This window comes from Syngnathus typhle, unplaced genomic scaffold, assembly GCF_033458585.1.
Source record: "Syngnathus typhle isolate RoL2023-S1 ecotype Sweden unplaced genomic scaffold, RoL_Styp_1.0 HiC_scaffold_80, whole genome shotgun sequence".
Classification (NCBI taxonomy): Eukaryota; Metazoa; Chordata; class Actinopteri; order Syngnathiformes; family Syngnathidae; genus Syngnathus; species Syngnathus typhle.
In genome coordinates, this window is record NW_026871986.1 from 43,239 (window position 1) to 58,533 (window position 15,295).

A 15,295-nucleotide genomic window follows, 5' to 3' on the forward strand; every position below is an offset into this window, starting at 1 on the left:
AATTAAAAATGCTTATTAAACATAAACCAAACGTTGGAGGTGGTCATTTCTTCATGCGCAGTGAATAACTCGGCACTCTAAAGCACCCGAGAGCGTTTTTTTCGATGCCAACCTAACCAGAGTGACGGGAGCGGCACAATTCAGAAAAAGCGCTCAGCTCGCCGAGAAAATGCGATTTAAGCAATAAAATTAAAAATGCTTATTAAACATAAACCAAACATTGGAGGTGGTCATTTCTTCATGCGCAGTGAATAACTCGGCACTCTAAAGCACCCGAGAGCGTTTTTTTCGATGCCAACCTAACCAGAGTGACGGGAGCGGCACAATTCAGAAAAAGCGCTCAGCTCGCCGAGAAAATGCGATTTAAGCAATAAAATTAAAAATGCTTATAAAACATAAACCAAACGTTGGAGGTGGTCATTTCTTCATGCGCAGTGATAAACTCGGCACTCTAAAGCACCCGAGAGCGTTTTTTTCGATGCCAACCTAACCAGAGTGACGGGAGCGGCACAATTCAGAAAAAGCGCTCAGCTCGCCGAGAAAATGCGATTTAAGCAATAAAATTAAAAATGCTTATAAAACATAAACCAAACGTTGGAGGTGGTCATTTCTTCATGCGCAGTGATAAACTCGGCACTCTAAAGCACCCGAGAGCGTTTTTTTCGATGCCAACCTAACCAGAGTGACGGGAGCGGCACAATTCAGAAAAAGCGCTCAGCTCGCCGAGAAAATGCGATTTAAGCAATAAAATTAAAAATGCTTATAAAACATAAACCAAACGTTGGAGGTGGTCATTTCTTCATGCGCAGTGAATAACTCGGCACTCTAAAGCACCCGAGAGCGTTTTTTTCGATGCCAACCTAACCAGAGTGACGGGAGCGGCACAATTCAGAAAAAGTGCTCAGCTCGCCGAGAAAATGCGATTTAAGCAATAAAATTAAAAATGCTTATAAAACATAAACCAAACGTTGGAGGTGGTCATTTCTTAATGCGCAGTAATAAACTCGGCACTCTAAAGCACCCGTGAGCGTTTTTTTCGATGCCAACCTAACCAGAGTGACGGGAGCGGCACAATTCAGAAAAAGTGCTCAGCTCGCCGAGAAAATGCGATTTAAGCAATAAAATTAAAAATGCTTATAAAACATAAACCAAACGTTATAGGTGGTCATTTCTTAATGCGCAGTAATAAACTCGGCACTCTAAAGCACCCGAGAGCGTTTTTTTCGATGCCAACCTAACCAGAGTGACGGGAGCGGCACAATTCAGAAAAAGCGCTCAGCTCGCCGAGAAAATGCGATTTAAGCAATAAAATTAAAAATGCTTATAAAACATAAACCAAACGTTGGAGGTGGTCATTTCTTAATGCGCAGTAATAAACTCGGCACTCTAAAGCACCCGAGAGTGTTTTTTTCGATGCCAACCTAACCAGAGTGACGGGAGCGGCAGAATTCAGAAAAAGTGCTCAGCTCGCCGAGAAAATGCGATTTAAGCAATAAAATTAAAAATGCTTATTAAACATGAACCAAACGTTGGAGGTTGTCATTTCTTCATGCGCAGTGAATAACTCGGCACTCTAAAGCACCCGAGAGCGTTTTTTTCGATGCCAACCTAACCAGAGTGACGGGAGCGGCACAATTCAGAAAAAGCGCTCAGCTCGCCGAGAAAATGCGATTTAAGCAATAAAATTAAAAATGCTTATTAAACATAAACCAAACGTTGGAGGTGGTCATTTCTTCATGCGCAGTGAATAACTCGGCACTCTAAAGCACCCGAGAGCGTTTTTTTCGATGCCAACCTAACCAGAGTGACGGGAGAGGCACAATTCAGAAAAAGCGCTCAGCTCGCCGAGAAAATGCGATTTAAGCAATAAAATTAAAAATGCTTATAAAACATAAACCAAACGTTGGAGGTGGTCATTTCTTCATGCGCAGTGATAAACTCGGCACTCTAAAGCACCCGAGAGCGTTTTTTTCGATGCCAACCTAACCAGAGTGACGGGAGCGGCACAATTCAGAAAAAGTGCTCAGCTCGCCGAGAAAATGCGATTTAAGCAATAAAATTAAAAATGCTTATAAAACATAAACCAAACGTTGGAGGTGGTCATTTCTTCATGCGCAGTGATAAACTCGGCACTCTAAAGCACCCGAGAGCGTTTTTTTCGATGCCAACCTAACCAGAGTGACGTGAGCGGCACAATTCAGAAAAAGCGCTCAGCTCGCCGAGAAAATGCGATTTAAGCAATAAAATTAAAAATGCTTATAAAACATAAACCAAACGTTGGAGGTGGTCATTTCTTCATGCGCAGTGATAAACTCGGCACTCTAAAGCACCCGAGAGCGTTTTTTTCGATGCCAACCTAACCAGAGTGACGGGAGCGGCACAATTCAGAAAAAGTGCTCAGCTCGCCGAGAAAATGCGATTCAAGCAATAAAATTAAAAATGCTTATTAAACATAAACCAAACGTTGAAGGTGGTCATTTCTTCATGCGCAGTGAATAACTCGGCACTCTAAAGCACCCGAGAGCGTTTTTTTCGATGCCAACCTAACCAGAGTGACGGGAGCGGCACAATTCAGAAAAAGTGCTCAGCTCGCCGAGAAAATGCGATTTAAGCAATAAAATTAAAAATGCTTATAAAACATAAACCAAACGTTGGAGGTGGTCATTTCTTAATGCGCAGTAATAAACTCGGCACTCTAAAGCACCCGAGAGCGTTTTTTTCGATGCCAACCTAACCAGAGTGACGGGAGCGGCACAATTCAGAAAAAGTGCTCAGCTCGCCGAGAAAATGCGATTTAAGCAATAAAATTAAAAATGCTTATAAAACATAAACCAAACGTTGGAGGTGGTCATTTCTTAATGCGCAGTAATAAACTCGGCACTCTAAAGCACCCGAGAGCGTTTTTTTCGATGCCAACCTAACCAGAGTGACGGGAGCGGCACAATTCAGAAAAAGTGCTCAGCTCGCCGAGAAAATGCGATTTAAGCAATAAAATTAAAAATGCTTATTAAACATAAACCAAACGTTGAAGGTGGTCATTTCTTCATGCGCAGTGAATAACTCGGCACTCTAAAGCACCCGATAGCGTTTTTTTCGATGCCAACCTAACCAGAGTGACGGGAGCGGCACAATTCAGAAAAAGCGCTCAGCTCGCCGAGAAAATGCGATTTAAGCAATAAAATTAAAAATGCTTATAAAACATAAACCAAACGTTGGAGGTGGTCATTTCTTAATGCGCAGTAATAAACTCGGCACTCTAAAGCACCCGAGAGCGTTTTTTTCGATGCCAACCTAACCAGAGTGACGGGAGCGGCAGAATTCAGAAAAAGTGCTCAGCTCGCCGAGAAAATGCGATTTAAGCAATAAAATTAAAAATGCTTATTAAACATAAACCAAACGTTGGAGGTTGTCATTTCTTCATGCGCAGTGAATAACTCGGCACTCTAAAGCACCCGAGAGCGTTTTTTTCGATGCCAACCTAACCAGAGTGACGGGAGCGGCACAATTCAGAAAAAGCGCTCAGCTCGCCGAGAAAATGCGATTTAAGCAATAAAATTAAAAATGCTTATTAAACATAAACCAAACGTTGGAGGTGGTCCTTTCTTCATGCGCAGTGAATAACTCGGCACTCTAAAGCACCCGAGAGCGTTTTTTTCGATGCCAACCTAACCAGAGTGACGGGAGAGGCACAATTCAGAAAAAGCGCTCAGCTCGCCGAGAAAATGCGATTTAATCAATAAAATTAAAAATGCTTATAAAACATAAACCAAACGTTGGAGGTGGTCATTTCTTCATGCGCAGTGATAAACTCGGCACTCTAAAGCACCCGAGAGCGTTTTTTTCGATGCCAACCTAACCAGAGTGACGGGAGCGGCACAATTCAGAAAAAGTGCTCAGCTCGCCGAGAAAATGCGATTTAAGCAATAAAATTAAAAATGCTTATAAAACATAAACCAAACGTTGGAGGTGGTCATTTCTTCATGCGCAGTGATAAACTCGGCACTCTAAAGCACCCGAGAGCGTTTTTTTCGATGCCAACCTAACCAGAGTGACGGGAGCGGCACAATTCAGAAAAAGCGCTCAGCTCGCCGAGAAAATGCGATTTAAGCAATAAAATTAAAAATGCTTATAAAACATAAACCAAACGTTGGAGGTGGTCATTTCTTAATGCGCAGTGATAAACTCGGCACTCTAAAGCACCCGAGAGCGTTTTTTTCGATGCCAACCTAACCAGAGTGACGGGAGCGGCACAATTCAGAAAAAGTGCTCAGCTCGCCGAGAAAATGCGATTCAAGCAATAAAATTAAAAATGCTTATTAAACATAAACCAAACGTTGGAGGTGGTCATTTCTTCATGCGCAGTGAATAACTCGGCACTCTAAAGCACCCGAGAGCGTTTTTTTCGATGCCAACCTAACCAGAGTGACGGGAGCGGCACAATTCAGAAAAAGTGCTCAGCTCGCCGAGAAAATGCGATTTAAGCAATAAAATTAAAAATGCTTATAAAACATAAACCAAACGTTGGAGGTGGTCATTTCATAATGCGCAGTAATAAACTCGGCACTCTAAAGCACCCGAGAGCGTTTTTTTCGATGCCAACCTAACCAGAGTGACGGGAGCGGCACAATTCAGAAAAAGTGCTCAGCTCGCCGAGAAAATGCGATTTAAGCAATAAAATTAAAAATGCTTATAAAACATAAACCAAACGTTGGAGGTGGTCATTTCTTAATGCGCAGTAATAAACTCGGCACTCTAAAGCACCCGAGAGCGTTTTTTTCGATGCCAACCTAACCAGAGTGACGGGAGCGGCACAATTCAGAAAAAGTGCTCAGCTCGCCGAGAAAATGCGATTTAAGCAATAAAATTAAAAATGCTTATTAAACATAAACCAAACGTTGGAGGTGGTCATTTCTTCATGCGCAGTGAATAACTCGGCACTCTAAAGCACCCGATAGCGTTTTTTTCGATGCCAACCTAACCAGAGTGACGGGAGCGGCACAATTCAGAAAAAGTGCTCAGCTCGCCGAGAAAATGCGATTTAAGCAATAAAATTAAAAATGCTTATAAAACATAAACCAAACGTTGGAGGTGGTCATTTCTTAATGCGCAGTAATAAACTCGGCACTCTAAAGCACCCGAGAGCGTTTTTTTCGATGCCAACCTAACCAGACTGACGGGAGCGGCACAATTCAGAAAAAGTGCTCAGCTCGCCGAGAAAATGCGATTTAAGCAATAAAATTAAAAATGCTTATAAAACATAAACTAAACGTTGGAGGTGGTCATTTCTTAATGCGCAGTAATAAACTCGGCACTCTAAAGCACCCGAGAGCGTTTTTTTCGATGCCAACCTAACCAGAGTGACGGGAGCGGCACAATTCAGAAAAAGTGCTCAGCTCGCCGAGAAAATGCGATTTAAGCAATAAAATTAAAAATGCTTATTAAACATAAACCAAACGTTGGAGGTGGTCATTTCTTCATGCGCAGTGAATAACTTGGCACTCTAAAGCACCCGATAGCGTTTTTTTCGATGCCAACCTAACCAGAGTGACGGGAGCGGCACAATTCAGAAAAAGTGCTCAGCTCGCCGAGAAAATGCGATTTAAGCAATATAATTAGAAATGCTTATAAAACATAAACCAAACGTTGGAGGTGGTCATTTCTTATTGCGCAGTAATAAACTCGGCACTCTAAAGCACCCGAGAGCGTTTTTTTCGATGCCAACCTAACCAGAGTGACGGGAGCGGCACAATTCAGAAAAAGTGCTCAGCTCGCCGAGAAAATGCGATTTAAGCAATAAAATTAAAAATGCTTATAAAACATAAACCAAACGTTGGAGGTGGTCATTTCTTAATGCGCAGTAATAAACTCGGCACTCTAAAGCACCCGAGAGCGTTTTTTTCGATGCCAACCTAACCAGAGTGACGGGAGCGGCACAATTCAGAAAAAGTGCTCAGCTCGCCGAGAAAATGCGATTTAAGCAATAAAATTAAAAATGCTTATTAAACATAAACCAAACGTTGGAGGTGGTCATTTCTTCATGCGCAGTGAATAACTCGGCACTCTAAAGCACCCGATAGCGTTTTTTTCGATGCCAACCTAACCAGAGTGACGGGAGCGGCACAATTCAGAAAAAGTGCTCAGCTCGCCGAGAAAATGCGATTTAAGCAATAAAATTAAAAATGCTTATAAAACATAAACCAAACGTTGGAGGTGGTCATTTCTTAATGCGCAGTAATAAACTCGGCACTCTAAAGCACCCGAGAGCGTTTTTTTCGATGCCAACCTAACCAGACTGACGGGAGCGGCACAATTCAGAAAAAGTGCTCAGCTCGCCGAGAAAATGCGATTTAAGCAATAAAATTAAAAATGCTTATAAAACATAAACCAAACGTTGGAGGTGGTCATTTCTTAATGCGCAGTAATAAACTCGGCACTCTAAAGCACCCGAGAGCGTTTTTTTCGATGCCAACCTAACCAGAGTGACGGGAGCGGCACAATTCAGAAAAAGTGCTCAGCTCGCCGAGAAAATGCGATTTAAGCAATAAAATTAAAAATGCTTATTAAACATAAACCAAACGTTGGAGGTGGTCATTTCTTCATGCGCAGTGAATAACTCGGCACTCTAAAGCACCCGATAGCGTTTTTTTCGATGCCAACCTAACCAGAGTGACGGGAGCGGCACAATTCAGAAAAAGTGCTCAGCTCGCCGAGAAAATGCGATTTAAGCAATAAAATTAAAAATGCTTATAAAACATAAACCAAACGTTGGAGGTGGTCATTTCTTATTGCGCAGTAATAAACTCGGCACTCTAAAGCACCCGAGAGCGTTTTTTTCGATGCCAACCTAACCAGAGTGACGGGAGCGGCACAATTCAGAAAAAGTGCTCAGCTCGCCGAGAAAATGCGATTTAAGCAATAAAATTAAAAATGCTTATTAAACATAAACCAAACGTTGGAGGTGGTCATTTCTTCATGCGCAGTGAATAACTCGGCACTCTAAAGCACCCGAGAGCGTTTTTTTCGATGCCAACCTAACCAGAGTGACGGGAGCGGCACAATTCAGAAAAAGCGCTCAGCTCGCCGAGAAAATGCGATTTAAGCAATAAAATTAAAAATGCTTATTAAACATAAACCAAACGTTGGAGGAAGTCATTTCTTCATGCGCAGTGAATAACTCGGCACTCTAAAGCACCCGAGAGCGTTTTTTTCGATGCCAACCTAACCAGAGTGACGGGAGCGGCACAATTCAGAAAAAGCGCTCAGCTCGCCGAGAAAATGCGATTTAAGCAATAAAATTAAAAATGCTTATAAAACATAAACCAAACGTTGGAGGTGGTCATTTCTTCATGCGCAGTGATAAACTCGGCACTCTAAAGCACCCGAGAGCGTTTTTTTCGATGCCAACCTAACCAGAGTGACGGGAGCGGCACAATTCAGAAAAAGTGCTCAGCTCGCCGAGAAAATGCGATTTAAGCAATATAATTAAAAATGCTTATAAAACATAAACCAAACGTTGGAGGTGGTCATTTCTTATTGCGCAGTAATAAACTCGGCACTCTAAAGCACCCGAGAGCGTTTTTTTCGATGCCAACCTAACCAGAGTGACGGGAGCGGCACAATTCAGAAAAAGTGCTCAGCTCGCCGAGAAAATGCGATTTAAGCAATAAAATTAAAAATGCTTATAAAACATAAACCAAACGTTGGAGGTGGTCATTTCTTAATGCGCAGTAATAAACTCGGCACTCTAAAGCACCCGAGAGCGTTTTTTTCGATGCCAACCTAACCAGAGTGACGGGAGCGGCACAATTCAGAAAAAGTGCTCAGCTCGCCGAGAAAATGCGATTTAAGCAATAAAATTAAAAATGCTTATTAAACATAAACCAAACGTTGGAGGTGGTCATTTCTTCATGCGCAGTGAATAACTCGGCACTCTAAAGCACCCGATAGCGTTTTTTTCGATGCCAACCTAACCAGAGTGACGGGAGCGGCACAATTCAGAAAAAGTGCTCAGCTCGCCGAGAAAATGCGATTTAAGCAATAAAATTAAAAATGCTTATTAAACATAAACCAAACGTTGGAGGAAGTCATTTCTTCATGCGCAGTGAATAACTCGGCACTCTAAAGCACCCGAGAGCGTTTTTTTCGATGCCAACCTAACCAGAGTGACGGGAGCGGCACAATTCAGAAAAAGCGCTCAGCTCGCCGAGAAAATGCGATTTAAGCAATAAAATTAAAAATGCTTATAAAACATAAACCAAACGTTGGAGGTGGTCATTTCTTCATGCGCAGTGATAAACTCGGCACTCTAAAGCACCCGAGAGCGTTTTTTTCGATGCCAACCTAACCAGAGTGACGGGAGCGGCACAATTCAGAAAAAGTGCTCAGCTCGCCGAGAAAATGCGATTTAAGCAATAAAATTAAAAATGCTTATAAAACATAAACCAAACGTTGGAGGTGGTCATTTCTTCATGCGCAGTGAATAACTCGGCACTCTAAAGCACCCGAGAGCGTTTTTTTCGATGCCAACCTAACCAGAGTGACGGGAGCGGCACAATTCAGAAAAAGTGCTCAGCTCGCCGAGAAAATGCGATTTAAGCAATAAAATTAAAAATGCTTATAAAACATAAACCAAACGTTGGAGGTGGTCATTTCTTAATGCGCAGTAATAAACTCGGCACTCTAAAGCACCCGAGAGCGTTTTTTTCGATGCCAACCTAACCAGAGTGACGGGAGCGGCACAATTCAGAAAAAGTGCTCAGCTCGCCGAGAAAATGCGATTTAAGCAATAAAATTAAAAATGCTTATAAAACATAAACCAAACGTTGGAGGTGGTCATTTCTTCATGCGCAGTGAATAACTCGGCACTCTAAAGCACCCGAGAGCGTTTTTTTCGATGCCAACCTAACCAGAGTGACGGGAGCGGCACAATTCAGAAAAAGCGCTCAGCTCGCCGAGAAAATGCGATTTAAGCAATAAATTTAAAAATGCTTATAAAACATAAACCAAACGTTGGAGGTGGTCATTTCTTCGTGCGCAGTGAATAACTCGACACTCTAAAGCACCCGAGAGCCTTTTTTTCGATGCCAACCTAACCAGAGTGACGGGAGCGGCACAATTCAGAAAAAGTGCTCAGCTCGCCGAGAAAATGCGATTTAAGCAATAAAATTAAAAATGCTTATAAAACATAAACCAAACGTTGGAGGTGGTCATTTCTTCATGCGCAGTGAATAACTCGGCACTCTAAAGCACCCGAGAGCGTTTTTTTCGATGCCAACCTAACCAGAGTGACGGGAGCGGCACAATTCAGAAAAAGTGCTCAGCTCGCCGAGAAAATGCGATTTAAGCAATAAAATTAAAAATGCTTATAAAACATAAACCAAACGTTGGAGGTGGTCATTTCTTAATGCGCAGTAATAAACTCGGCACTCTAAAGCACCCGAGAGCGTTTTTTTCGATGCCAACCTAACCAGAGTGACGGAGCGGCACAATTCAGAAAAAGTGCTCAGCTCGCCGAGAAAATGCGATTTAAGCAATAAAATTAAAAATGCTTATAAAACATAAACCAAAAGTTGGAAGTGGTCATTTCTTCATGCGCAGTGAATAACTCGGCACTATAAAGCACCCGAGAGCGTTTTTTTCGATGCCAACCTAACCAGAGTGACGGGAGAGGCACAATTCAGAAAAAGCGCTCAGCTCGCCGAGAAAATGCGATTTAACCAATAAAATTAAAAATGCTTATAAAACATAAACCAAACGTTGGAGGTGGTCATTTCTTCATGCGCAGTGATAAACTCGGCACTCTAAAGCACCCGAGAGCGTTTTTTTCGATGCCAACCTAACCAGAGTGACGGGAGCGGCACAATTCAGAAAAAGTGCTCAGCTCGCCGAGAAAATGCGATTTAAGCAATAAAATTAAAAATGCTTATAAAACATAAACCAAACGTTGGAGGTGGTCATTTCTTCATGCGCAGTGATAAACTCGGCACTCTAAAGCACCCGAGAGCGTTTTTTTCGATGCCAACCTAACCAGAGTGACGGGAGCGGCACAATTCAGAAAAAGCGCTCAGCTCGCCGAGAAAATGCGATTTAAGCAATAAAATTAAAAATGCTTATAAAACATAAACCAAACGTTGGAGGTGGTCATTTCTTCATGCGCAGTGATAAACTCGGCACTCTAAAGCACCCGAGAGCGTTTTTGTCGATGCCAACCTAACCAGAGTGACGGGAGCGGCACAATTCAGAAAAAGTGCTCAGCTCGCCGAGAAAATGCGATTCAAGCAATAAAATTAAAAATGCTTATTAAACATAAACCAAACGTTGGAGGTGGTCATTTCTTCATGCGCAGTGAATAACTCGGCACTCTAAAGCACCCGAGAGCGTTTTTTTCGATGCCAACCTAACCAGAGTGACGGGAGCGGCACAATTCAGAAAAAGTGCTCAGCTCGCCGAGAAAATGCGATTTAAGCAATAAAATTAAAAATGCTTATAAAACATAAACCAAACGTTGGAGGTGGTCATTTCTTAATGCGCAGTAATAAACTCGGCACTCTAAAGCACCCGAGAGCGTTTTTTTCGATGCCAACCTAACCAGAGTGACGGGAGCGGCACAATTCAGAAAAAGTGCTCAGCTCGCCGAGAAAATGCGATTTAAGCAATAAAATTAAAAATGCTTATAAAACATAAACCAAACGTTGGAGGTGGTCATTTCTTAATGCGCAGTAATAAACTCGGCACTCTAAAGCACCCGAGAGCGTTTTTTTCGATGCCAACCTAACCAGAGTGACGGGAGCGGCACAATTCAGAAAAAGTGCTCAGCTCGCCGAGAAAATGCGATTTAAGCAATAAAATTAAAAATGCTTATAAAACATAAACCAAACGTTGGAGGTGGTCATTTCTTAATGCGCAGTAATAAACTCGGCACTCTAAAGCACCCGAGAGCGTTTTTTTCGATGCCAACCTAACCAGAGTGACGGGAGCGGCACAATTCAGAAAAAGCGCTCAGCTCGCCGAGAAAATGCGATTTAAGCAATAAAATTAAAAATGCTTATAAAACATAAACCAAACGTTGGAGGTGGTCATTTCTTCGTGCGCAGAGAATAACTCGGCACTCTAAAGCACCCGAGAGCGTTTTTTTCGATGCCAACCTAACCAGAGTGACGGGAGCGGCACAATTCAGAAAAAGCGCTCAGCTCGCCGAGAAAATGCGATTTAAGCAATAAAATTAAAAATGCTTATAAAACATAAACCAAACGTTGGAGGTGGTCATTTCTTAATGCGCAGTAATAAACTCCGCACTCTAAAGCACCCGACAGCGTTTTTTTCGATGCCAACCTAACCAGAGTGACGGGAGCGGCACAATTCAGAAAAAGTGCTCAGCTCGCCGAGAAAATGCGATTTAAGCAATAAAATTAAAACATAAACCAAACGTTGGAGGTGGTCATTTCTTCATGCGCAGTGAATAACTCGGCACTCTAAAGCACCCGAGAGCGTTTTTTTCGATGCCAACCTAACCAGAGTGACGGGAGCGGCACAATTCAGAAAAAGTGCTCAGCTCGCCGAGAAAATGCGATTTAAGCAATAAAATTAAAAATGCTTATAAAACATAAACCAAACGTTGGAGGTGGTCATTTCTTAATGCGCAGTAATAAACTCGGCACTCTAAAGCACCCGAGAGCGTTTTTTTCGATGCCAACCTAACCAGAGTGACGGGAGCGGCACAATTCAGAAAAAGTGCTCAGCTCGCCGAGAAAATGCGATTTAAGCAATAAAATTAAAAATGCTTATAAAACATAAACCAAACGTTGGAAGTGGTCATTTCTTCATGCGCAGTGATAAACTCGGCACTCTAAAGCAACCGAGAGTGTTTTTTTCGATGCCAACCTAACCAGAGTTACGGGAGCGGCACAATTCAGAAAAAGCGCTCAGCTCGCCGAGAAAATGCGATTTAAGCAATAAAATTAAAAATGCTTATAAAACATAAACCAAACGTTGGAGGTGGTCATTTCTTCATGCGCAGTGATAAATTCGGCACTCTAAAGCACCCGAGAGCGTTTTTTTCGATGCCAACCTAACCAGAGTGACGGGAGCGGCACAATTCAGAAAAAGCGCTCAGCTCGCCGAGAAAATGCGATTTAAGCAATAAAATTAAAAATGCTTATAAAACATAAACCAAACGTTGGAGGTGGTCATTTCTTCATGCGCAGTGATAAACTCGGAACTCTAAAGCACCCGAGAGCGTTTTTTTTTGATGCCAACCTAACCAGAGTGACGGGAGCGGCACAATTCAGAAAAAGTGCTCAGCTCGCCGAGAAAATGCGATTTAAGCAATAAAATTAGAAATGCTTATAAAACATAAACCAAACGTTGGAGGTGGTCATTTCTTCATGCGCAGTGAATAACTCGGCACTCTAAAGCACCCGAGAGCGTTTTTTTCGATGCCAACCTAACCAGAGTGACGGGAGCGGCACAATTCAGAAAAAGTGCTCAGCTCGCCGAGAAAATGCGATTTAACCAATAAAATTAAATATGCTTATAAAACATAAACCAAACGTTGGAGGTGGTCATTTCTTAATGCGCAGTAATAAACTCGGCACTCTAAAGCACCCGTGAGCGTTTTTTTCGATGCCAACCTTACCAGAGTGACGGGAGCGGCACAATTCAGAAAAAGTGCTCAGCTCGCCGAGAAAATGCGATTTAAGCAATAAAATTAAAAATGCTTATAAAACATAAACCAAACGTTGGAGGTGGTCATTTCTTCATGCGCAGTGATAAAGTCGGCACTCTAAAGCACCCGAGAGCGTTTTGTTCGATGCCAACCTAACCAGAGTGACGGGAGCGGCACAATTCAGAAAAAGTGCTCAGCTCGCCGACAAAATGCGATTTAAGCAATAACATTAAAAATGCTTATAAAACATAAGCCAAACGTTGGAGGTGGTCATTTCTTCGTGCGCAGTGAATAACTCGGCACTCTAAAGCACCCGAGAGCGTTTTTTTCGATGCCAACCTAACCAGAGTGACGGGAGCGGCACAATTCAGAAAAAGTGCTCAGCTCGCCGAGAAAATGCGATTTAAGCAATAAAATTAAAAATGCTTATAAAACATAAACCAAACGTTGGAGGTGGTCATTTCTTAATGCGCAGTAATAAACTCGGCACTCTAAAGCACCCGAGAGCGTTTTTTTCGATGCCAACCTAACCAGAGTGACGGGAGCGGCACAATTCAGAAAAAGTGCTCAGCTCGCCGAGAAAATGCGATTTAAGCAATAAAATTAAAAATGCTTATAAAACATAAACCAAACGTTGGAGGTGGTCATTTCTTAATGCGCAGTAATAAACTCGGCACTCTAAAGCACCCGAGAGCGTTTTTTTCGATGCCAACCTAACCAGAGTGACGGGAGCGGCACAATTCAGAAAAAGTGCTCAGCTCGCCGAGAAAATGCGATTTAAGCAATAAAATTAGAAATGCTTATAAAACATAAACCAAACGTTGGAAGTGGTCATTTCTTCATGCGCAGTGATAAACTCGGCACTCTAAAGCACCCGAGAGCGTTTTTTTCGATGCCAACCTAACCAGAGTTACGGGAGCGGCACAATTCAGAAAAAGCGCTCAGCTCGCCGAGAAAATGCGATTTAAGCAATAAAATTAAAAATGCTTATAAAACATAAACCAAACGTTGGAGGTGGTCATTTCTTCATGCGCAGTGATAAACTCGGCACTCTAAAGCACCCCGAGAGCGTTTTTTTCGATGCCAACCTAACCAGAGTGACGGGAGCGGCACAATTCAGAAAAAGCGCTCAGCTCGCCGAGAAAATGCGATTTAAGCAATAAAATTAAAAATGCTTATAAAACATAAACCAAACGTTGGAGGTGGTCATTTCTTCATGCGCAGTGATAAACTCGGCACTCTAAAGCACCCGAGAGCGTTTTTTTCGATGCCAACCTAACCAGAGTGACGGGAGCGGCACAATTCAGAAAAAGCGCTCAGCTCGCCGAGAAAATGCGATTTAAGCAATAAAATTAAAAATGCTTATAAAACATAAACCAAACGTTGGAGGTGGTAATTTCTTCATGCGCAGTGATAAACTCGGCACTCTAAAGCACCCGAGAGCGTTTTTTTCGATGCCAACCTAACCAGAGTGACGGGAGCGGCACAATTCAGAAAAAGCGCTCAGCTCGCCGAGAAAATGCGATTTAAGCAATAAAATTAAAAATGCTTATAAAACATAAACCAAACGTTGGAGGTGGTAATTTCTTCATGCGCAGTGATAAACTCGGCACTCTAAAGCACCCGAGAGCGTTTTTTTCGATGCCAACCTAACCAGAGTGACGGGAGCGGCACAATTCAGAAAAAGTGCTCAGCTCGCCGAGAAAATGCGATTCAAGCAATAAAATTAAAAATGCTTATTAAACATAAACCAAACGTTGGAGGTGGTCATTTCTTGATGCGCAGTGAATAACTCGGCACTCTAAAGCACCCGAGAGCGTTTTTTTCGATGCCAACCTAACCAGAGTGACGGGAGCGGCACAATTCAGAAAAAGTGCTCAGCTCGCCGAGAAAATGCGATTTAAGCAATAAAATTAAAAATGCTTATAAAACATAAACCAAACGTTGGAGGTGGTCATTTCTTAATGCGCAGTAATAAACTCGGCACTCTAAAGCACCCGAGAGCGTTTTTTTCGATGCCAACCTAACCAGAGTGACGGGAGCGGCACAATTCAGAAAAAGTGCTCAGCTCGCCGAGAAAATGCGATTTAAGCAATAAAATTAAAAATGCTTATAAAACATAAACCAAACGTTGGAGGTGGTCATTTCTTAATGCGCAGTAATAAACTCGGCACTCTAAAGCACCCGAGAGCGTTTTTTTCGATGCCAACCTAACCAGAGTGACGGGAGCGGCACAATTCAGAAAAAGTGCTCAGCTCGCCGAGAAAATGCGATTTAAGCAATAAAATTAAAAATGCTTATTAAACATAAACCAAACGTTGGAGGTGGTCATTTCTTCATGCGCAGTGAATAACTCAGCACTCTAAAGCACCCGATAGCGTTTTTTTCGATGCCAACCTAACCAGAGTGACGGGAGCGGCACAATTCAGAAAAAGTGCTCAGCTCGCCGAGAAAATGCGATTTAAGCAATAAAATTAAAAATGCTTATAAAACATAAACCAAACGTTGGAGGTGGTCATTTCTTAATGCGCAGTAATAAACTCGGCACTCTAAAGCACCCGAGAGCGTTTTTTTCGATGCCAACCTAACCAGAGTGACGGGAGCGGCACAATTCAGAAAAAGTGCTCAGCT